The sequence below is a fragment of the Eublepharis macularius genome, chromosome 2 (genome assembly GCF_028583425.1).
Source record: "Eublepharis macularius isolate TG4126 chromosome 2, MPM_Emac_v1.0, whole genome shotgun sequence".
Taxonomy (NCBI): Eukaryota; Metazoa; Chordata; class Lepidosauria; order Squamata; family Eublepharidae; genus Eublepharis; species Eublepharis macularius.
In genome coordinates, this window is record NC_072791.1 from 48,304,469 (window position 1) to 48,327,622 (window position 23,154).

The following is a 23,154-nucleotide window of genomic DNA, read 5'->3' on the forward strand; positions in this document are numbered from 1 at the left end:
CAATGCCCAGGGAGGAAGATGCAGTAAGAGGCTGCTTATCGCTCCCTTTCCTTTGAAGCGTTCCGAGGCCGCACTGCTCTCTGCGCTCCCAAACTAGGGCCGGGGCCCGGTTCCCCCCCCCCGCTTCGCAGAGAGCAAAAGCCTCTTGGCGGGGTTGCACAGTACTCACCGTCTTTTGGCGCGCTCTCGGAGGCTACTGCCGTTTGGAGCCTTTAAGCTTCCTCTGAGCCCAGCGGCCGCCGAAGTTTCCCGCCGCTTTCCACGCCTCCTCTGCAGCAGCCGGGTCCTAGTCAGTTAGGAACGTCGGCTGTGCACTCGCCTCCGCGGCTCCCGTGCCGCTCAGAAAACGCTCGGTCAGGAGCGAGGGGGGGGGTGGAGGAACACGTCCTTCCTTTCCCCGGCGAGTCAGCGCCTCTAAAGTTCTTTGAAGATCGCCGCTCTTCAGAGCTCCGAATTCGCATCCGCTCTGCTGAGCAGGGCCGGAAAAACTGGGTCATCCTGGGAGCCCCTCCCCCGAGGATCGCAAGTTTGTCCGGCCCTGCGCAAGAGACGGAGGAGGAGCTACCCACTAGTGCTGACTGCCCCACTCCGGACCACAGGAGAAGGTCTCCACCAAGTTTGGTGTGATTCGGACAGAAAATGGCTCCCCCAGGTTCCCGGAAACCCAGGAGAAGGTTTTCTCATTGAAAACAATGGCCGAATCAAGCCGAAATGCGAATACCGAATCAGCTTGCCGTTTCGGTATTCCCTGAATACAGAAACGGTTTCCTGATTCAGTTAAAACCAAATCAGGTTTACCAAAACAGGCAGGCCTTGCACACCCCTATGTCATATCCCGCCTTGGGTGTCGCTGGAGCATGCTTGACAGGTTCCTCTGCAGCATCAGGCCCTCCCTGATTCCTCTGGTCCTCCTGATTTCCTGGCCTTGGCTCCTCAGGCTCTTTCTCTGAGTACTGAATCAGTCACTGGGCTGGTCAGATGGGGGGCTCACGGCACTTAGGGATGAAGGGAAAGAGCGGAGGGGCTCCACTGAAACATGCAAGACTGCTGCAGGGGGATAGCATTCTCAAGCAGGGGGGCTGCACCTGCTTATTGGGGGTAGCAGATGTGAGCCCCCTGCATGCAATGTGGGGATAGTGGTTTCAAATAGCATTAATATCCATTTATGAACGTGACATTTTCACGAACCAAAACAAACCGATTCATGAACTGGGGTAGGTTTGTGAAGGTTCGTGGTATGTGATGAACCACGGACCACATGGTTCGTTTTTTCCTGATTTGTGCCCATCTCTAATTCACAACACCCTTTAAAATAGTTCAATTACTCAGAAGCAGATATGGTCCAGGCAATGAGTGTTTGCTCATTACAAGCCATTTGGGTAGATCTGCAGAACTTTTATAAAGATGCCTCAGGAAAAATTGCATTGTTTGACAATGCAGAACATTTGCCTTCATTTACTAATATGAATAGCTCCGCTTCCATATCATATATACTTAACTGCCTCTTTCCACAAGTTGAGATAAAACTTGAGTGTGTTAGGAGGGTAACAGATTTAAATCTCATTTTACTCACTTTGCATTTCCCTCAAAAGTAATGTGTTTTCTAAGGGAAAGGCTTTTCATGCTCTGACCTAGGCATCCACTGGGACCATACTGTGATTTATATTGAGAATTCCAAGTCTCTACCTAATCCTATAAAAAAATGTAAAATACATAAAACAATTATCCTATAATAAAATTGAATCTTACCTCTCAGTAATCATTTTTATCTATGCTACAAATGCCTGTTTGAATACAAAAATTCAAAATTAATAACAGCTGTATTTTTTTGACATTCACTACATTGATATTTTAACTTTTTTGATACACTCAAGCTTCAGCTTCATTTAAAGCTTCTACCTCACACAGCTGATTTTTTAAAGCCATGTATATGGCTCTCTTCCGGAATATCTATTTAAGGGATCCACTTGTTAAGGAAGCATTTCCTATTTATGAACAAAACGTATGGCTCAATGAAATGGAAAAGGCTTTGCGGCAATGTAAGTGAGATTTAGGGGAAATCTGGTGTGTTGCATGTCAACAATCTAAGGACTATGTGCTCTTCTGATTCTGGCATTCATTGATTCTAACATTTGTTCGCCATCAAATGAACAACCAGCCCTTCGAAGAAACCAGTTTCTACCCTCTTTCTAACTTAGACTTGATATCTTCCAGCTTATCTCTAAACAAGTTAGCTGTCCCACTGAAGTAGGGGCAGGCAGGGCTTTTTTCTGGAAGTATGTCCAGGTATACTGGTGGGCTTGGGACCCCAAGGCAGCTATCATGAATACTGGCATCTCTTTTTTTATTTAAGGAGAAAAGCATTGGAGTTAGGAGTGGTAGAAAGTTTTGTACTAGTATTCAGTATCTTATTTGCTCTTACAAATGCAATTAGTCCTCTCATTATATTTCTAACCCTTGCACATTTTCCCCTACAGTGTTTGAAAAACAGGTGACATTGAGACATAATTCATTTGCACAAGTACTTTGTCTTATAGGAGGCATTTTAACTTTCAGCTTAAGTCTAAAACTACCTACTGTGCCACAAAGACATATCATAAACATACTTGTCAGCATTTGCTAGGAGTGGATACTCTGGCAGATCAAGAAATGACATACAGAACTGAGAGGACCTTCCTGAACAGCAAGGCTGTTAAGGAACGACTGATCTATAGCCATTTTGCTTCAGAAAGCAGCACAATATATAACTGTACCCTGATTTCAGAAGTTTTCTTTTTTGTCCAGTACAGAGAGGGTTCTCTTTGCCCCCCTGAAATAAATAGGAAAGCTCTGACTAACATGGTAGCTCCATGTGCATGCCCAGGTTCCAGCAACTGTTAACTCAATCACTAGATCAGGGAAGCTGTAAAGTTAAATCAGTGGAGTATGTGACATTTAGGATTCTTCTGCCCATTAGCCAAATGACAGTTCAGTTCTACCACCTCATTCCAAAAAAGAGTCAGTGCAATACATATCTTAGCTATGCAATATTTGAAGATGTATTTGATCAAATGACTAAGCAGTCCTTATTTCTATCATGACTTCCTATTAGCAGGCACTCTGGAACTAAACAGCAAACCTTCTGTAACAAGTGCAATGGCTGGAGAGTTGGACTAGTCAGGTCTGGGAGAACCAGGTGTGAATCACCACTCTGCCATGGAAGCTTGCTAGGCGACTCTGAGACAGCCTAACTTACCTCATATCATTATTGTAAGGATAAAATGGAAGAGAGGAGAATGATGTCAACCTCTTTTGATCCCCATTGGGGAGAAAGATGGGGTATAAATGAAGTAAATAGATAAGACAACTGTAGATGGAAAACTCCCCTTTCATTTACATTATCTACTAACTCCCACCTCTCTCTTCATGTCATCTGAACTTCCAGATAGACTGGTGCCAGTAGCTAGATCAAAACATAACCAAATGTCATTCTAATTCTTATTTCAGAATATTAATAAAATAACATTAATAAATTTGTTTAGCGATCATATTATTTTACATTTAAGTGCCTGTCCCTAATTAAGATAAAGCATTATTAAAAGGCCCAAATGCTAACTAGTTCAGTCGGAACTTTGACTCTACTGATTTGAGTATCAAATGTCCCTTTAAGACGCAAGGAAACCCAGAACAGCACTCTAGCATGGCTTCTATTTGTCTATCTCTTTTGTCTCAAGACGGGAGATAACCTTACCAAGATGCTGAACTTCCACTGTTAAAATGCAGTATTGAGTCGTATACTGAGTTCACTGCTGGTTCTCATGTCTGCTTCTAATGCTAACACCAGAAATAGACAGGGGAGAGAAGACTCTAGTAACTGCTATGGCACTAAGGCATCTTTGTGGGTCTTCCCCTTTCGTCTCTAAAGGAGAGTGCATCAAGACTTGTAGGTGTCGGAACATGGTGTTGTGCTTCCCACAGGAGTAACACAGCACTGTCTTGTGAGGAGGAGTAGGGAGACAAGAAAAGGAGCAACTGGGCTGGCAAATGGAGATGGATGCTTATTCCCAAGCCTGGTAATTCATACCTCCAGATTCATACTGAATTAAATCAGCTGGCCTTCTGCTTTGCCAGAGTACAGGGAACCTAAGTCAATTTCAAGTTGTTTACAGTCTGTGAAAAGGCAAGAAGTGATACTTCCCACATTTATTTCAAAAAAGTAAATGAACATTTTATACTATTTTTAAACCATCTCTTGCCATAAGAACATTAGTGTGGAAACCCTGAAGCCCTGGCTGCTGCCAGCCAGAGTGGACAATAACAGTAAGATCACTTGGCATATGGCAGCTTCACATATGTAGCTGTATATTCTTGGGGCCACAGAATAGCAGTTATTTTGGGTAGAGTACAAATGATAATCTGGGATCACAAGTTAATTATGGACTAGAATCTCATAGATTTCAGTGGCTGAGATTTAACCACAGGCTTTACTCCAATTAAAACCAAGTTAACAATGTTTAACTTTGGCTAGAGCATGCACCAGGTTAGTCATGGCCACCAGTCTCTCAACAGCTATCATCAGATGATATAATTTAACATCTTGCTCAAAGCTGCCCTGTGGTACAAAATTTAGGAGAAAAAAGGACCCCAAAAGAGAGATGTGTGAGCCAGTTTGGTGTAGTGGTTAAGAACACGGGACTCTAATCTGGAGAGTCGGGTTTGGTTCCCCACTCCTCCGCTTGAAGCCAGCTAGGTGACCTTGGGCTAGTCACGGCTCTCTGAAACGCTCTCAGCCCCACCCACCTCACAGGGTGTTTTGTTGTGGGGATAATAATGACATACTTTGCAAACCGCACTGAGTGGGCATTAAGTTGTCCTGAAGGGCAGTATATAAATCGAACGTTATTATTATTATTATAATTATAATTACCAACTTTCCTCATAAAAAAGTGAGAGGCTGTTTGGTGTAGTGGTTAAGAGCAGTGGGACTCTAATCTTGAGAACTGGGTTTGAATCCCACTCTTCCACTTATAGTCAGCTGGGTGACCTTGGGGCAGTCACAGCTCTTCCAGAGCTCTCTCAGCCCCACCCACCTCACAGGGTGATTGTTGTGGGGATAATAACATACTTTGTAAACTGCTCTGGGTGTTAAGTTGTCCTGAAGGGTGTTATATAAATCAAATGTTGTTGTTATGAATTCACACAACTGATTTGCTTTGCTTTGAACCCAATGAAACAGGATTGTAATTGACAGGAGGCAGTGCACTCTATCAGTTCAGTATCACGTAAGTCAGTGCAAACCGTATAGCCACACAGTACAACAGAACTGAGATGCCAATATTTTTAAAAGAAGAGGAGCGCTATTACACCCTTGATGTCAGGTCAGATGTTAAAAACAGGAAGATATTTCTTGAGCCTGTCAAGCATCACCCTTAAAAATAAACAAACAAAATTTGGCCCCCATCCACACATGCAACGAGCAATTAATGAAGGAACAGTTAAAATTAAAAGGGAGCTTTACAACAGTTTACGAACAGCTGGCGTAACTCAACAATTGATGGAAAAGTTCTGAAGCTCTTCGTTGCTTGACAAGACAAGCTGCAAGCTTGAATGAAATTGTTTAGCTTAAAGAATTAGAATAAATCTGATGAGTGACGAATTACTGAACATGACATGGTGTCATCTGTTTTAAACAGGATCTTTACTAGGATGTAGTGAAAGCAATTTTTCCACTACCTTGAACCCAGTAAAGCTTTTCTTAATAAAATCTCAATACAGGCTATTCAGTAAACAGGCTTGCTTCAAATGTTGCCTAATAATAATAATAATAATAATAATAATAATAATAATAATAATAATAATAGGCATTGTGATCTTTCTTTCAGTACCAATAATCCAAATCTTTGGGCAGGGCTTGCAGTTATTTTCCTACATTCACCACACCAACCAAAACTCCAGGCCTTGCAACAAATCATAAAATACGTACTTGAATTTTCTTAGTTAGAAGTCTACCAAAGGACATCTCATACTGTAATGGAAGACATTAGTATCTTATAATTATGCTTTAATTCAGAAAATCTTCATCTCTGTTCAGCTTCTTGCTAGTTTTTCAAATTTGTTGCTACTGTATCTGTTTTCATTGGATGTCTTGTTGATCAGATTGCATTTTTGCTCAGTGAATGTCCCAGCTAACAATTGTGTGCGTTATGTGCTGTTAAGTCGCCTCTGACCTATGCTGACCCTATAAAAAAAAGTCCTCCAAAACATCCTATTATTATAGTCCACCTTTCTCACTGGAGGACATGGCTTGAATCAATAAAAGAAGCAACGTCCTCCAGTTTGCAAGATCTGAGCAAGTACGTCTGCAGTGACAAACCGAAATACGAACCAAACAAACCAGGCTAAAACACGGTTCATGAGAAATGAGCTCCCATGAACTGCCAGTTCACGAACCATGAACCGTCCTGGTTTGTGACAAACTTCGGTTCGTATTTCAATTCGTGCCCACCTCTAGTAAGCACCAGCACCTTGAACCGGACTCAGAAACAACTATGCAACCAGTGAAGGGACCTCAGAATAGGAGCAATAACAGATTGTTGCATTTTGTATCAGTTGATATTTTCAAGTAGTTGTAAAGGGCAGTCCCATATATTATGTTATAGAAATCTAGCCACAGGGTTACTGATGCATGAATCAATATGCCTACCTAAGACGTCTATAAATAGGCAGCCAGATTCCCAACTAAATTAAGCTTGAAGAAAGCATTTTTCACTGCCCTGGCCTCCTGTTTCTCTAACAGGAAACCAGGATTCAGAAAAGATAGTTTTAGGTGGGTAGTCATGTTGGTTTCCAGAATAACAGCAGGATTGAGTCCAGTGGCACCTTAGAGACCAACAAGATCTTCAGGGTGTAAGTTTTCAAGCATCAAAGCTCCCTTCTTCATGTTTGACTTTTTGACTCTCAAAAGCTTACACTTTGATAGTCTTGTTGGCCTCTATGGTGCCACTGGATTCAAGTCCTGAGGATCCAGCAAGACCCTTAAGCAATTAACAGAGTCTTTTGGCACAAGTAGCAGTCTATTGACCCATCTATAGAACAATCCCATCTATATAAGTAGCTTTCTGACTAGGATCACCTTCATCTTAAGTGAATTCATCTTCTTTCAAGTACATACAAATATAGGAGCCCTGCTGGATCACACCCAGGGTTTCTTTAGTCAACCATCCTGGTTCATCACTGTGGGAAACAATTTTTCCTCCAGAGCCTAAAAGCAGGCTCACAGAAGGTTCTAGCCTAGGTATCTCTCTGATATATTTGTTTTCTACTTGTAGATAATTTTTTTTCTTGGAAACATTTTCAAGCGTGATGTATCGCTAAGCTGTGAAGTGGTACAATCTATTATGCTGCCACAGGATGCTACCACTTATTCCGTACCTCATTCTTCTGTACGTGTAGATTTTTCTTTTAGGTATAAACTGAATAAATGCAGAATAGGTGGCAAAAGCATTCTTAAGCTGTACTACTTCAAACAACAAATGTGGGAATGCATGTGTGAATTTTCTTCTTTTTAAAATCATCATCATCATCATCAATTGGCTATTTAGCAGCTTTAGTCATTAGACTGGCTCCAACTGTTACCAAAACAAAGCAAGTTAGCAGAAGAGATCTGTTCCACTTTCCCCTTCCCAGTGTAGTCCCTTGAACCCTCACGCCCAAGCTTCTCCCAGGGGTCATGGAACACTCTGAAACACCATGTGATATGGCACAGGTGTACCTTGAGCAAGCAAAAACCTTTTCCCTTCTTGTGAGAGCTTTTTTCCCATTCACAGAGCCTGCTCTGATCATGTAAGACTGTGGGAAGGGGACAATTTCTGCCAGTTCTCCCTTCTGACTACCTATCTTCCTCATGTTGTGCCCCAGTTAGATACTAGATATCAAGGCAGATAATTCAGGGTTAAAATTCTCCTTATAGGTTAGCTTTCTGTATCATCAAACAGATTCTCAAAGGAGAACATTCAACTATAGCTGCCCCACTTGCGTTTGAGGTAATACAGTCTTTTACCATCTTACCATCTGTTATACGACTTAAACCTCAAACATTGTATGTATTTTATTTTACTTCATTTGTACCCCACTTTTCTCCCTGATGGGGACTCAAAGTAGCGTACAACATTCTCCCCTTCTCCATTTTATCCTCACAACAACCTTGTGAAGTAGGTTAGGCTAAGGGAGAGTGACTGGCCCAAGGTCATCCAGCAAGCTTCCATGGAAGAGTGGCGATTTGAACATGGGTCTCCAAGAGCCTAGTCTGACCACTACACACACAGGTGAAAAGCATAAACAAATAAACAAGGCTTGCATGTATAACATTTATTGTTATGCGTTAGCCTAGGTGGCAGCTCTTCTCTGATCTGTTTTTTTATTTCCCTTATAAGCTACCAATTAAATAGTTGTACAATGGTTGTACAACACCATGGCATTCACAATGCCAGAGGAAAAAAAATCCATATGGGTAATCTCTGCAAACCAATAAATAAGTATAAATAAATATTTCATTCATCAAAGAACAAACCGAACAAGGAAAAAGGTACTATTAAAGTAGACTATTTAAGTTGTTTTGTTCCATCACTGACAAATGTCAAAACATTACTTCTCCATGCCTCACATTTAACGCTGTTCCTTGAAACTTGGAATGTGTTCGTTTATACTTGCATAAATATCACTGAAAACTTCTGTGGATACCTGTTCTGTGTGCCATACAATGACATGACTCAACCAAATGCATAACCTTTGAAAACAAACTTTACACCTTTCTTCTGGGATATCAGATACTGCTCAGCACTGCAGCATAAGTACACTACAATGGTGCTAATCAAATCTAGGTCACTTAGAATTTTTTTTTTGGTAATAGACACGAATTACCTAACTCATAAATCAAAAGCATTACCATTTAGGGGATTAGCAATGATTTTAAAAAATCAACAGCTAAAGGACATTCCTGTTAAAGCAACTATAATTTATTTATTTACAAAAAAATTATACACCTCTCCAGGAACCTGCCAGAGGTAGCTTACAACATAAAAATAATTTAAGCAGTAAAAGATATTTATTAAAATGGGCATTAAAACCCAGGCCAGCATAAAAAACAACACCATAGAAACAAACCACTGACAGCTTAAAAATAACAGTTTCCAGACTAGAATAGTATTAAAAGATCAAAACTTAATTAAAAGCCTGGGTGAACAGAAGTATTTTGGCCTGGCAACATAGCTGCTAGGCAAGCCTAAAGGAGAAGGGTATTCCATATATGAAGCGCCACTACTGAAAAAGGCCCATCTCTGGGTGCCACCCCCCCCCCTTACCTCTGAAGGCAGAGGCATAGAGAACAGAGCTTGTGAGGCAGATTTTAACCAGTTGTTAAAAAAATCACTACCTTTCTACTCTGCAGGAACTCCAAGCGACTTACACAATATAAGGTAGCTCAAGCAGGACAATAATTAAAGTTGCATTATTTTATGGCCAATGTTGTATTCTTCTACTTTAATAGCTGTTTCATACATGGCACATCAACTTTAAAAAAAAATCATTTAAGACTATCAGCATTATAAACGTACATCATTAATTGTAAAGTGTATATGGATACTTCATGCTTTGATCTTTCAGTAAGCAATTTCCAAAGTGAACCAGAGAAACATTAGTTTCTCTGGAAGATTTTTGGTATTTCCAAACTTTCCCCCATGTGTACATCAGTGATGCAGCCATGCTAGTCTATTTCGGCAACAGCTTGAAGACTAGCAGATTTATTGAAGCATAAGCTTTTAAGTGCTAGAGATCACTTGCATGTGAAGTGGACTCTAGCATACAAATGCTTATGCTAGCATACACAAGTTACCAATGTTTATGAATGTTCTCTATTCAGTTCACAACCCTACCCCTCTCAGTCATTCTGAATGATTCTTACTTGATCCAACTATATTTTCATACTCTGATCCTGAACATGTTTATTGGAAGTTAGTTGGCTTCTAATGGAGCATTCAAACATACCATGCTGGTAAGGGACCCAATGTTGGCACACAGCTCCATCTAGTGGCATATATTAAAGAAACATGCTATGATAGCATAAGATAAAGCAATTTACGCTTTCTTGAATATTGGGTATACTTACAATTTTTATTACAGAAAACAAGGACATTTATACTTTTAAAATTCCGTTAATATGCTAAATAATACCATTCTATGTTATACATGATGCCTTTTATGTTGTTAAATAAGTAAAAGAATTTAGGCTTGATAAAAAAGTAAAGGTAGTCCCCTGTGTAAGCAACAAGTCATTACTGACCCATGGGGGAACGTTGTATCACGATGTTTTCTTGGCAGACTTTCTACAGGGTGGTTTGCCATTGCCTTCCCCAGTCATCTACACTTTACCCCCATAAACTGGGTACTCATTTTACCGACCTCGGAAGAATGGAAGGCTGAGTCAACCTTGAGCTGGCCACCTGAACCCGGCTTCCGCCAGGATCGAACTCAGGTCGTGAGCAGAGCTTGGACTGCAGTACTGCAGCTTACCACTCTGCGCCACAGGACTCCTTTTAGGTTTGATAGAGGCTGTATATATTTCATTCCCTCCTCCCAAAAAAAGAAAAAGGGGGGCGGGGTAGTTTTGCAGCTTCAGAATTTCCTGAAATTGTATATCTCAAAGTACTAAACAGACCTAGCCTGCTTAGCTTCAGTAAGATTAGAATATCTTAGCCTTTCAGAAGTCACTTTGGCCTTGCAGCATATTTTTGTACTAACTGTAGAGTAGAATTATGTCTAATATACTGTAAATATCCACCATGACTGTAAACTTCTATACTACCTTTCAGATAAGAAATTGTCATATATCAGATTAACCCACATTGTTCAAATACACTTTGCCTGGTCACAAAACCTTTTGTTGTTAAATCTGGCATTCCTTGCAGATTCTTCACACTGCAGAAATTGATGCCTATTCAGTAAATATTCTTCTTTTCCTGGCAAATGTCTCAACTTTCAGTATTCTTTTAAACACTATAACTTTGGCCTCCTCATTTAAGAAGATAAACTTCCATAATATAGCAGCTTTCCTTTAAGGACTAAAATTGAATATCCTTGAGCTTTTCCTTGGATTACTCAATGTCCAAAATGTGAGCGTTACCAGTAGAGCCACTACTTGCCAATGACTTTACCCTCACCAGATTGGTAATATACAAAATCAAGAAGTTACAGGGAAGAGGAACATCACTTAGGATGTCAATGATGCACTTCCCTTCATCAATAATACTGACATTTCAAACTTTCTCCACAAAAGGACTGCAACAACGTAATAAGAACACAGAGAACATTATACATTTGTTTTGTCTATTGATTTAAAGGGCACATGAGTAAAGCATCACCACTTGCCCTCTGGAGCCATCCTGGACAATAAAAGCCAACAGACAGTTTTAATAGATACCAGCAGTTCTGCAGTCCCGTGCTGGTTTGGCTTCATAACTATGTAGAGCTTTGAGGATATATGATTTTGGGTGGAGTAATGAAAGGGTTTACTTTGCATATTGGGAGGAGGGTTGCCAGCCTCCAGGTGGTGGCTGGAGATCTCCCAGAATTACAACTGATCAGTGCCAACAGAGATCAGTTCCCCTGGAGAAAATGGCCACTATGGAGGCTGGACTCCATGGCATTATACACAGCTGAGGTCCCTCCCCAAACCCCACCTTCTCCAGTCTCCCCCCCCCAAATCTCCAGGAATTTCTCAACCCAGAGCTGGCAACCCTAATTGGGAGGAGGGTGTATAGAAGTGACTGAAAGAAAAAAATAGAGAACTGGGAGGGAGTGGAGGAAGGGGCCTAGTCTGTTTTGGTCTCTCTGAGGACTGGGTTACTGGAAGGCCTCAGCTGAAGAAGCTTTGTCTGGTGTGGGTTCTCCTCTTTTTTTGGACATCACATCTTCTGGAGGAGGTTAGCCCCCAGACCATCTATCTTTGAACTGGGGCTGATTTCTTCTCTCGGATGGTGAAGAAAGAGTCCCTGAGAACTTTACTTCCCACTGGAGATGTGCTTCTGAGGGACTGTGGCTGGAAGAGCTTCAACAGGAAACAGCACGATTAGACCTTTGGTTCGTGGAGAAGAATGGAGTTGAGGTGGGGATCACCTTACACTGGTGCAAAATTGTAATTTTCCTGTAGTAATAAATAGTTAGTTGCTTAAGCCAAGGTGTGTGAGTGAGGGGGGTAGGCTTTAAGAAAGGAGGCCCTAAGCCTTGAACTTGCCCTTTTTCCCAACACCTGGGCTACAGCTAGGCAAGGCACTAAGACTTGATCTGCAGCCTTGCTAAGCAATCTTTATCTAGATATCGATGGGACAATTGTACCACATTCCTGCCATTAGACCCTTCTTCAACCATCAATGTGGGCAATCATTAGATGCAAGAAGGATGATAGTGGAACCAGAGAGGTTTCACTGGACTGTTCACTGGGTACGTTTGTTAGTAATGAATTCTATGTATATCCTCCTATTAGAGACAGCACTGATAACCACTCACCATGTTTTCACCTGACTGAGGTCCTGTAGCATTAGTGTTTATTTCAGGACTATCTTTCCTACACAACAAATGATAAGGCAAACCTACGACCAAATTATTTCAAAATTGAACACATTCTTATGATAGAATGCTTCTATTTAAAAAAGCTTCCTGTCTGCAAAAGAAGGTTAGAACGGCAAGAAGAATCCCTCTTCTACAGCATGAGTTTCCATTATTTGTTTCTTGTATTGAGTATTTAGTCACATAAACCCCCACCGACACTATGAAGTCATAAAGCCCAAGGACAGATTACCGCTTTATTTACTGCTTGTGTAGACTATGCTTTAGTGTTTTAAACATGGTAGGGTAAGTGACTTAATCATGAGTGGTGATAAAAGAGAACTCCATGACTGATCATGTGCAGTCACATCTAACCACTAAGTTGCACAGCCTGGGTATCAAAGTTCCTTCAATAATTTGCAGCATTTTTGCCACTTCTATGTTGTAAAGAATGTGACCCTTTCCTTTTATATTAAATGTCTCTTTATATCAGAGATGTATTGATGCACCTGTAACAACACAGCACACCGCCAAGGACCATCTCCTCCATAGGTTCTCATGCACCAACTCTAGTCTTCAGCCTGCTGGCTGTTTCTGCGCTCAAGGTTTTATTGGTGTGTGCGTATTTGGTTTTTATCTGTAATGCTAATGTATTGGATTCTTGCTAATGCTACGTCTTTGTAAACTTGTATTTACCTGTGGCATTGTTTATGGAAACGTCCTTGATACTGACTGTACTAATCTCGCATTGTGTAATCCGCCTTGAGTCTCAGTGGGAAAGGCGGACTATAAATGACATAAATATGTAACTAATAAATAAATAAAATTAGGCAGTTTTATCTGCTATGCAGCATGACCTGTATCACCTTCTTATGCAACATAAACATTTTCTCTCAATAAATCTCTTGATTACCTATAGATGGGCTTGAGATGTTGCCAATTAAGGGGAAGAAGAGTTAGGACAAGTGGTTGTCTTTTGAGGTGGTATTTCTTTTCTAGTTATTCTCACACACTTTTCAGGGTCAGGCTGTGTCCGGATTTCAAGGGATTAGAGGCCAAGCTAGAAAAATCTAAGAGGAGTTTGCTTGCTTGCTGAGAAGAAAAAAAGCGGAGGCTCACATTTGCTGATCTGGGAAAGCCGTGGGATTGTTTGAAATTGGAGGGCCAACAAGTTATATTAGAACGATGAATATTCCAAAAGTGCATAAGCAGGGATTTTGGTGTTAGGCACGCACACACCAATAAAACTAAATGTTTTCTTTTTAGCCTCTAGCCTTCAGATATGGAAAGACATCTGAAAATATTAAATGGACAATCCTTGTAAATTTGCAGAAGCCAAAACACTGGTAGAGCAGAATTTCCAGAATCATTCTGCAGATATTTCCCCCAGCAAAAGCAGAATAAATTGTGCAAAACAAACTAGTGCAAATTTGCAGGATTTATACAAAATACAGCTTCTCTTTGAAAACATCTTCTCTAATTAATGAGCAACTTAATAACAACATCTGAAAACATCATTAGATATCATAATGCAGCCAATTCACTGGATGTAAAACTCCAGTGCGTAATGGATTGTGCCAGTTTTACATCTTTACCTGCACCACAGTATAGCTGAAGAAAAACAATTAACCTTAAATGGTATACCTGAACAACCTATCCAGAGCTAACGTTTGCTTTGAAATATAACACACTCAAGATCAAGATTAACCACAAAAATATAGAGATTCAAGATCTTTTACATTAAAAAGTTTCACACATAGGAAATGTAGCAAACTCAGTGTGTATAATTGTTTTAAATTGCTAAGCCCCTCAGTTTCTGAGCTATAACAGGCTGATGAAAGAACAAATTACTTTAGACTTGTACTTTTATAATTATGGAGCTAATTTTGTATGGTACAGAGAAGCCACTGTGAAATCAAATATATGACCCTCAGTGAATACATTAATTTCATACACATACTGACTTCCGGTTTGGGATCCATGAAGGTCTAACGCAGCTCTAAGAGCTGAGCTGTCCGGGCTGCTGTTTTGGAGGCTAGAGGGGCGATGATTTGCCCGTAGCCAACTGTTCTCAGGCGGAGAACAGGCGTAGAACGCTCAAGAACCTGAGGGCGCGTTGATCTCGGGCGAGGGGGGGTCCTGCGCAACGGACTCTCTCCCGTCCCTTGAGGTCCCACCCAAAGAAAGGTTTTGCCAAGATCTCTACAGCAGTTTTGGAGCCAATTTGGTTGGCATAAGACCTGCATGCCCAAGCTTCATACAGGGACAAGGGGACTTGAAGTGAATTGAATACAGAAACAGTGATTACAACCCGTGAAAACGACTAAGAAGGTAAAGATTACTATCTCTTGAAACGGGACAGATTACTTTAAGAAACAAAGTACTAAAGCGAATTTAAAAACTGCCACAGATTGATTACAAGGAGGGGAAATTCCGGCAAGGAAAAGTTTTTAAAAAGGACTATGTATAACGGAGTTAGTAGAGAAAGCTGATTATTGTTTACGTACCTGCGGAGAGAAAGAGATAGTGGACTGTGGGAAAGTCTCAACATCACGAGAATTGCTGTGTGTGGCAGAGGAACAGGAAGTACGTCAGAACGATAGAGAAGCTGGAGAGAAGCGGCCTTTTCTATGTGACAGGAAGCAGAAGAACGCCATTTTGAAGAAGGGAAAGGTCGTGGCTTCAGCGGAAGAGGAAGTAGGCCATCTTGGATTAGAAGTATAGTTGAAATAACCATAGAGAAAAGACGCCCCACATTTTGGATTGTGTAAATGTGTTTTTTGAAGAAATAAATTAAATTCGGGACTTTCAAAAGTAAAAGTATACAAAGTTAAATGCCACGGAGTTAAGAAAAAGAGCGGACTCGTGGGAGCGAGGTAAAGCTAGCCCCACGATGTCGAAAAAGGAGTGGCAAGCAGCAACTGAAAGCTTGGATAAAAAAGTTTCAGAAGGAAATAAAGAAGTTAAAGATATGATACAAGAGATGGCGAAAGAGTTTAAAGAGACACTTAAGAAGGAACTGGCGGAACTGACGAAAGGTATGGAAAAAATACAAAACGACTTGCAAGCCACACAGCAAAGGGTTAATGTAGTAGAAAATGCAATGGATACCCTAGCAGACACGCAACGAACTGAGATGAGGGCGATGAGAGGCAGAATGGCTGTCGCAGAAAGTAAACATATGGAGAAACAACTGAGATTTCGTGGTTTGCCGGAAATTGAGGGAAAATCTGCCCAAGAACAGATTACAGAAGTTTTGGCTGGATACCTGGGGAAAGAGGAAGATGAAATTGCGGCTTTCCTAGATGTGGTATACAGAATAAATTCCTAGATGTGGTATACAGAATAAATTTAAGATTTGCGACCCAGAGGAAATTACCAAGAGATATGATTGTGCAATTCATGACTAGAAACACAAGAGAAATGTTTGTGAGTAAACAATTCCAGGATCCATTAAAGGTCGACGGCAAGGCGGTGATTATTATGAAGGAATTGCCCAGATCGGTGCTATTGGATCGGAAAAAATATAAAGATTTAGTCCAGATTTTGAAGGACATGAAGATAAGATACAGATGGGAAATACCAGAAGGACTGTCCTTCGAATTTGGAGGAGCTAAAAAGCGCATCAGATCTGAATTGGAGATGGAAAAGTTCATCAGAGACAATGAAAAGGACTTACCAACAACAAGATTATGATTATGGAGTGCAAAATAATATCTTGGAATGTAAATGGACTTAACTCGCCTAATAAGAGAAAAAATATCTTCCACTGGCTATTGAAACAAAAATGTGATATTGTATGTTTGCAAGAAACTCATATTAAAAAGCAAGATATAAAATACTTAAAGTTTGCAAAATTGGGAAGTGAATTTGTGGCTGCTTCAAAAAAAAGAAAAAAGGTGTGGTATTGTATATAAAAGAAGAATTGCAGCCAAAATTAGTAGTGAGTGATGTGGAAGCTAGATATTTAGCAGTGGAAATTATGTGGAATTTAAAGAAATTGTTGGTGATTGGAATATATGCACCTAATGGAGCAAAAGAAAAAAATTTTGAGGACTTGGGAAAACAATTGGATGAACTATCTTACGATCAGATAATTTTAGCTGGAGACTTCAATGGAGTTACTAACTTGGATGAAGATAAGAAATCTGGAACTGCACAAAAGAAAAGAGGATTACTACCAAAGTCTTTTTTTGCAATAAAGGAACAAGAGACTCTAGAATACGTGTGGAGGAGACAGAATCCTAAAACTAGACAATATACATTTTACTCTGCAAGACATTTCACTTTATCATGAATTGACATGATCTGGGCCTCCAAAGACTTAGCGTTATGGACTAAAGATGTGGAAATAATGCCTATGGTAGGCTCAGATCATAACCCAATCATGTGGAGATTTGGGAAAAGAAATAAAAGGATGGAGAATAAATGAAGATCTTTTGCAAGAAGAAGAAAACATTGAATTGTTGCGAAGAGAGACCAGATTATTTATACAACATAATATGAATAAGGAAGTTTCGACTAATAAGGTATGGGACACTTATAAAGCAGTGACTAGAGGCATACTAATGGATTTAAATGCAAGAGCTAGAAAGAAAAAAGAGGAGAAGAGGTTAGAGATTATGGAGAAAATAAAAGCCAAAGAGATACAACTTAAGAAGAGACCAGGAAAAAAGAAGATATATCAGGATATTAAAATCCTACAAGAACAATTGACGGCAATGAATAACAAAGAATTGGAATGGAATCTTAGGAGAATGAACCAGAAGTCATTTGAGGGTGCAAATAAGCCTGGGAAATATTTGGCGTGGCAACTGAAGAAAAGAAAAGAGAAGAGAATCATAAATAAAATTTGTGACGAGAATAAGATATATTTGGAGCAGGTAGCCATTAGTAGAGCTTTTTTAAAATTTTATGCAAAGCTGTACCAAAAAAAGGAAGTGAATAAAGATTCTATAATGAGGTATTTGGAAAAGATGAAGCTCCCTGCAATTTCTGAAGGTTGGAGAGAAAAATTGAATAGGGAAGTGACGGAAGAGGAAATAAAAGAGGCAATTCAGTCAACAAAATTAGGAAAGGCACCAGGCCCGGATGGACTAACAGCTAAATTTTATAAAGTAATGGCTAATGAACTGGTGCCGTTCCTAAAAGAAGTGATTAGTGGAGTTATGCGAGATCAGAGGATCCCTGATACTTGGGGAGAAGCTAATATATCATTGATTCCTAAAGAGGAACAGGATTTGACCAATGTTAAAAATTATAGACCAATTTCGTTGCTGAACAATGATTACAAAATCTTTGCGAAGATTTTGGCTGAGAGGATAAAAGGATGGATGTCTGAATTTATTGTGGAGGAGCAAGCTGGATTTTTGCCAAATAGACAAATCAAAGATAACTTAAGGACAGTTATAAACGCTATTGAATACTACGACAAGCGCTGTGATAGAGAAGTTGGTTTCTTCTTCGTGGACGCTGAAAAAGCATTTGACAACTTGAACTGGGACTTTATGTTTGCCACTATGGAAAAGCTGCAAATGGGAGAAAAGTTCATACGAGCAGTGAAAGAAATTTATAGGGAACAGAGTGCAGCAATTGTGGTGAATGATGATGTGACTAAAAAATTGACAATAGGTAAAGGTACAAGACAGGGTTGTCCTTTGTCACCATTGTTGTTCATTTTGGTTTTGGAAATACTGATGATTCAAATATGGGAAGACGATGCAATCCGAGGAATAAAAATAAAAGAGTTTTCCTACAAGGTCAGAGCGTTTGCGGATGATATAATGTTAATTGTGGGTGATCCAATTGAGAATATGCCGAAGGTGATGGAGAAAATAAAGGAATTTGGAGACTTGGCTGGATTTTTTATAAATAAGAGGAAGTCAAAGATACTATGTAAGAATATGTCCAAACAGAAACAACAAGAACTAATGGAAGTAACGGACTGCGAAGTAACAAATAAGGTAAAATATTTGGGTATTGAACTGACTGTGAAAAATATAGATCTATTCAAGAATAATTATGAGAAATTGTGGATACAAATAGAGCGAGACTTGATAAAATGGAATAGGTTAAATTTGTCATGGTTGGGAAGAATTGCAGCAGTAAAGATGAATGTATTGCCAAGAGTGATGTTCTTGTTACAAACAATTCCAATTATCCGAGACTCCAAACAATTTGAAAAATGGCAAAGGAAAATATTGGACTTTGTGTGGGCAGGCAAGAAACCCCGTGTGAAAATGAAAGTATTACAGGACGCCAAAGAGAGAGGTGGAATGCAGCTGCCCAATCTAAGACTATATCATGAAGCAATATGTTTGGCATGGATAAAAGAATGGATGACGCTGAAGAATCGCAAATTACTGGCTTTGGAGGGATATAAAAAAATATTTGGATGGCATGCATATTTGTGGTATGATAAAGTAAAAGCAGATTCTATGTTTTTACACCACTATATTCGGAGAAGCCTCTTCACAATTTGGAAGAAGTATAAAAATTACCTACAAGACGGAATTCCTTCCTGGGTGGTTCCGCATGAAGTAATAGATCCGAGAACTGTCGATAATGAGCAGCAGTCTTTAACTTACAAGGAGATAACACGAGTAGAATTTTCAAAATTGAGAATAAAAACAGAGAAGGAGTTGTCTCCATGTTATGGATGGTTTCAATATAGACAGATCAGAGATCTTTATAATTCGGATTGTTTGAAAGGAGGAATAAGAATGGAGAACTCAGAATTAGAAGATGTAATTTTTCAAGAAGGTAAAAAGGAAATTTCAAGGATTTATAAAGTACTTTTAAAATGGTTTACAGAGGATGAGACAGTAAAAGTCCAGATGGTGAAGTGGGCTATAAATTTTCACAAAGAAATAACAATGGAGGCGTGGGAATACCTGTGGAAAACGACTTTGAAGATTACGACATGTACAAGTATTAAAGAGAATGTCTACAAAATGATTTATCGTTGGTACTTGACACCAAAGAAAATTGTGCTAGGAAATATTAATATGTCGAATAAATGCTGGAAATGTAAAAAACATGAAGGATCATTATACCACATGTGGTGGACTTGTGAGGTAGCGAAGCAATACTGGGGAGATATAATTGAAGTAATTAATGAGGTTTTGCAAACCCAAATAAATAAGAACCCAGAATTGCTGCTACTGAACTTGGGAATGGAAGATGTTCCAATGCAGTATAGAACATTGTTATTTTACATGATTACAGCAGCAAGACTTTTATATGCGCAGAAATGGAAAGTACAAGAAATACCAACTACAGAAGATTGGATCTACAAATTGCTGTACATGGCTGAGATGGACAAAATGACAAGAAAACTTAAAGATCTTGATCCAGGACAATTTAATGCAGATTGGGAGAAATTGAAACAATATCTAGAAAAAAATGGGACATGAAAGGGGAACTGTGGCAGTTCGAGAATTACTGAAATGTAATAGAAGAAGAGAGAAGTGACTTTACCGGGAAAGGGGGAATTTAATTATTAAAATCTAAGCTACCATTGGGGTTATGATCAAATTAAAAATTATAGAGTATGAAATAATAGATGTTTTACTATGGATATATAAGATTAAGCTAGTTAGATATTATTTACAATATATAGCTTAAGTAAAGAGTATATAATGGATATTTGAGTATAACAGTTACCTTATAGACTTAGAATAAGAAATAGTAAAAGATGGGTGTGTAATAGAATATTAGAGTCTAAGCTAATATCAGAATCAGGATGATTGTGGAAAGTAAAGAGTTAAAGTAAATGGAAAGTAAGCGGATACAATGTTATATTTTTAATATCTTGATTGCTAATATATATTATTATGCTAGCATTATCTTATGTAGAATATATGGTTTAAATGAGGTATTTACAGGGAAACTTCTATTACAGAGATATTCTTAGTAGAGATTTAATAAGCTTAGAGAAAAGAGTATTAAGTGTGTTTAATAGAATATATGAGATACTAAGTAATTAAGTAATAAGATAGACTAAGGGTTGGAAAACTGTTGGAAGTCAAATAAAAAGGGGGGAGGAAAGGGAGGGGGTTAGAAATAGACTTATAAGGGGGTAATGTATGTGTTGAATGATATTATAATCTAATCCAATAAAAACATTTATAAAAAAAACCTTCATACACATACTGTACTTAACTGACAGAATAAAATGATACCACTATGATGAATAAAAGGTTTCCAATCATTAATTACTTGAAAACCCTCAGATTTACCATAAGAGAAAAATAGCAAATATACTAAGTTACTTAAAATAGTATAACTGAACACATTTACATCTTCCTTGCACATAAAACCTAGCAGCAATTCAAAGGCTACACAAATAGATTGATGAAATACTGAACTATTACTGTGGCCTACTATTCACTTTAAAGAATTAAGGCTGATTAACAGATCTTTTCAGGAACAGCAGGAGTTGAACTCAAGACTTCTGCTTTCCAAGAGAACATATTTATTGGACTACATAGCTTAAAAATTTATCTCTGCAGCACTTGTTTCCCTTCTATTCTCCCTCCCCACAAATCACAACAAATTTCATCTTAAAGGTCAAGACACCATGGGAAATCCATAGCAAGTCTCATCCTTGCAATAAGCTAGAACATTTACACCCAGAAGCCTGATTAATCTCTTTCTTCTACATAAGAACTGCCATGGCAAAAATATTCAAGCAGATAGGGGGAAATAAACCACTATCTTGTCAAGTGACATTCAAGGCATTCTGGTCCTTACCTGAATTCCTAATGGATAGATGACTACACTGAAGAATCAAAAGATAGTTCCATTCAAACTAGTTCACTTGAGTTCCTAGCAAGAAATCTTAAATCCATGGACGAGGGGGGTTCCTTCTCTCCTGAGGTTAGCTAAAAAGCAAAATAAAAACAGTGAGGGTCATGCTTTTACAGGTTTGACTGAGGCAGGTTTGACCCTGGCCGTCGTCACATGGGCCCTTATTTCATCAGTTTTGCACTAGAAATCGTTTTTTCTGTTATCGTTATTAGAACGGATTCTCCCATCTTTTGACGACTGCTTGCGCTTCCAGCCAGTCACATTAAAAGGGGAAAGCGCAATTCGATGATCAGTCAAAGTGCCTCCAGAAACGGGGCCCTAAAAATCCCGCCCCCTTTTAAAAAAAAATTCTGCATATTTGCGTTATATCACTCTTCTATTATAATGTTGTGCTGGGCCAACCCAAAAGCCAAACCTGATAGGTAGCAGAGGTTTCCCACCCAAGGCAGAATAGCGTTATAGCGCTATAGCATTATAGCGCTATAAGGCTGATGTTTTTTAAAAAAAAAATTACTTTGAGGCTTAATTGCGGGTCGCACTGGGGCTTGTGGGAGTGTAGGGCAGGAGAATCAGTGTTAGGTGAGACAGATGATCAGGGAGACTGAGCGTTTTGGTGTTGCAAAGCGTTCATAGTCAATCCAGGGCATTCACATGGAAGTGGATAAAGACGACATAAAGAGTCACAAAGTGTGAATTGGGGAGAATGGCGAAATCGCAAGAGAGCCGGAATAAGGTGAGAATTCAGAGGGAGATGGCGCTAGTTTGGCGCTAAATTTATGGCCGTGTGACAACGGCCCCTACTTGCACATTAATTGTGGTTTAAAATGCACACAAGATAAACAAGCACAAGGCCTGTATAAAATAAGGTGTTATTCCACTGCCTCCTGCAGAATGTTGGGTGAAGAACGAAGTCTGCTTTTCTGAAAATGCATTATTCTTAACAGAAATTAATAAAAAAACAAACTATCACTCACATTGGGCAGCGCCAAAGGTGTAATGAACTTTTCAGATGATTTCTTAGGAACGAAGGTTGTTGACGGAACCCTTCAACAACCACAACAGATTTATCATACCTGTTAAAAGCCAAGGCACTGGGGAAAATGTACAATAAGCCTCTACCTTGGAATGGGCTACAACACACAGCGTTTAAACAACATTTTAATATCTTTATTGATTTCCTTGCTTTTGGCTACTTGAACAACCTTTGAGATATTTATGCAGCATGTAAAATTAATTTTCAAAAATGGGAAGAGAGGTCTCCATAGGTTTAGGGACTCGATTATTTATATCCTACTATTCTCCCTCATGGAGATACAAACTGGCTTGCAACATAAAAAAAAAACTTCACAGCAACCACCCTGTGAGGTAGGCTAGGCTGAGGCACCTTTTTACGTTTCTGTTTTAACCCACTTGTTATCTGTTGCTGCCCCAACTTCATGTACAGCGATATGAGGGTGTGGCAGTTTCAAACAGCATTTACATTTGTTTATGAACCATATGTGAATTGCTGTGGCCACTTCAAAATATTGTCTCCAGAACTAACATCAGGTGTTTAAGTCTTCACTTCAAAAATCATGGCTATAGCATGAAGCATTTTGCTTAATTATGAAGCAAAGAATTCCTTTTAAACACTTCACCAAAAAAAAAATTAACGTAAATATTGTAGGAATAAAGCACCGTGGTCTCATTTGAATGTGCAGGGTGCTTGCGGAGTGAAGGACTTGATACTTTGCATAGTTTGTTTGTCTGTAGCTCCTGAACTAGCCC

The 23,154-nt window shown here is 39.3% G+C and overlaps 1 protein-coding gene across 1 annotated transcript in view; it reads right to left on the reverse strand.

Annotated features, from left to right (window-relative positions):
• Positions 1–15,162, reverse strand: part of MIPOL1 (mirror-image polydactyly 1) — a 270,727-nt gene extending 255,565 nt beyond the window's left edge. The window contains exon 1 of the mRNA XM_054972227.1: positions 15,084–15,162. The gene's annotated coding sequence lies outside the window, so the exon portion shown is untranslated. The remainder of the gene's footprint in view (positions 1–15,083) is intronic.
• Positions 15,163–23,154: the final 7,992 nt, after the last annotated feature.